A 2,700-nucleotide genomic window follows, 5' to 3' on the forward strand; every position below is an offset into this window, starting at 1 on the left:
GAAACAACTCTGTGCCTTATTAACACAGAACATCAAACACTGATAATGTCAGCACCCACTGCTGAATTAGTAAGGGCAAAGGACAAAAATAACTGGATTAAAAGAGCTCTCTGTGGCACCCACCCATTACTGGTGAACAGTCATTCAACAGCTTGCTCTTCACCTTGAACTCTGTGCTTAGCCCAAGCCAGCTGCACAAAAGCCTTGACTACGTTATGGAAATCTCTTCTAACATAATCACAGCTACCTCGTCTTCAGTGGAGACAGGTTATGCCAGCACAAAGTCGGGCCAGCACTGGTGCAAAACCAAGTAACACGGAGTGTCCCACTTTTCACTGGGATACAAACCTGTAAGGATTTTCAGTAGGAAAGCAGCCACAAACACCAGTATCCTTCACTTTTCTTAAGGCCTCAACATCTACTTTCCCTCCTGCAATGCTAATTCCTGGAATTTACTTCTGAATAAACAGACTGTACACCAAAAAAGGGTTAAGTTTCATTTTTACAAGTTAGCGATGCATATTCAAATGAAAATAAACATCCTAATTCTCCAAAGAAAAACCATCAGATACTTGCTTCATGTGCCCAGGAGCCCGTTCTCTCTGCCTGTCTGCTGGTGCCCTTACCCGCGATTCTTTACGGCTGTATTATCATCATCATCTATGGACTTAGTATTCCAAACATACCAGCCACCCACAACTGAAGGGCGTCTTTGCATTACAAATTATAATTGCACTGAATGCACTACTGGTTCTGTGACACAAAAAGGAACAAAAAAAAAAAAAAAAAGATCAAGCTTATTTTAACTTGACAGAGTTGAATCCAGGTGAAAAGCTAAGTCAGTAACCCACAGAACCCACTAATTAATTACCATATAAATGTATGTATCCAATCTAACGGAGATCAAAATAAATAAATAAAAAAAAAGTAACCCATTATTCACCACCACAGTTTCAATTATAGCTGGGAGAATAATTCCAGTTAACATATTCTCTTTGGCCTGGCTCATACCCAAAGAGATGCTTCTTGGGAAGAAGCTCAGAAGCAAAATTTGGCTTGAAAACTGGAGCAAGACACCTCTTTTGAAGTCTTCCCTCAAAAATCAAAACAAAAAAACCCACCACCACCACCAAAGTCCCCCAAATCACAGTTTTCCCCTTTTGAAGATTACTACTGTCTTCTAGAGTAGGACATTGAGATTAACAATTTTATCCATCCATTCCTTCATTTAGCTGGACCAAGTCAGCTTAATTTGTTAACCTTTGTAATACTTCACGCACTGAAGTATTCACTTCACTTAGTGCCATATGATGTCAAGCTAAATTCCAAACTAAATTCACTTCAGAAAATAGAAAAGAACATTTCCTACCTGTTACTTTTTCCTCATAACTGTGGGCTCCCACTGCTGAAGTTAATGTCAAGTTAAAGAGTCTTCTTTTTTATTTCTTTTTTTTTTTTTAACCCCCCCCCCCCAAGCAAGTTGTTGTTGTTACCACATATGAAAGAAAATGCAAGGAAAAACTTGTCTAACCTGTCAATGGTTACACGCCACTTCTGTTAGTCAGCTTCCATATGAGCTTGGGTAGATATTTCAAATAACCACAAGGGAGAGAATCTATTTTATAACAAGAGAAGAAACACCAAGAATATGCCAGAAAAACTTGCATTTTCAAATACAAAAGTAGCATAGGGTTCCAGAGGCATGCAAAGGACCAAAAAAATATTATAGTTTTAAGTATATTATATATGTTATATTTCACGTTAAGTCAATTTAGTTCAGAAAACATTCTGTGTGTTGGATTTTCCAACAAACTATAACTACATCCAACAGCTATAGATATGAACACCCACCTAATATAGAGAAAAAGGCAATAAACTATTGCTTTTGCAAGACACCAGCACAAGAACATACACTTATTAGGCATTGTTATTATATACTAAAGTTGGTGCATATTTGGGTTGCAATTGCAATTGGGAAAAGGATAAAACCAGGCTCACTAGAGATAAGCCTGGGGGCAGCACACCAACATTTAAGGAACAGTGTGGTAGCGAGGTCCTTCCGTCTGCCATCTCAGTGGAGGTAGGGGATGGAGATGCACATGGCAGCAAAGACGCAAGGGTTATGGATGCGTTAGAAACCACGGAAGCACCTGAGAATGGTCACGTAGGAATTAGGGCTTCTCCCCCAAAAAAGGTGGCGGGATCAATAGCCCAACTGAAGTGCATCTACACCAATGCATGCAGCATGGGCAACAAACAGGAGAAGCTGGAAGCCATTGTGCAGCAGGAAAACTATGACACACTTGCCATCACGGAAACATGGTGGGATGACTCACACAACTGGAGTGCTGCAATGGATGTCTATAAAACCTTCAGAAGGGATCAGCAAGGAAGGAGAGGCGGTGGGGTAGCCCTGTACGTTAGGGAGTGTTTTGATTGTCTAGAGCTTAATGATGGTGATGATAGGGTTGTGTTTAATGGGTAAGAATCAGGAGGAAGGCCAGCAAGGCAGATATCATGGTGGGAGTCTGTTATAGACCACCCAACCAGGATGAAGAGGCAGATGAAATATTCTATAAACAGCTGGGAGAATTCTCACGATCACTAGCCCTTGTTCTCGTGGGGGACTTCAACTTACCAGATGTCTGCTGGAAATACAATACAGCAGAGAGGAAACAGTCTAGGAGGTTCCTGGAGTGT

The sequence above is a fragment of the Aptenodytes forsteri genome, unplaced genomic scaffold, assembly GCF_000699145.1.
Source record: "Aptenodytes forsteri isolate BGI_AS27 unplaced genomic scaffold, ASM69914v1 Scaffold96, whole genome shotgun sequence".
Taxonomy (NCBI): Eukaryota; Metazoa; Chordata; class Aves; order Sphenisciformes; family Spheniscidae; genus Aptenodytes; species Aptenodytes forsteri.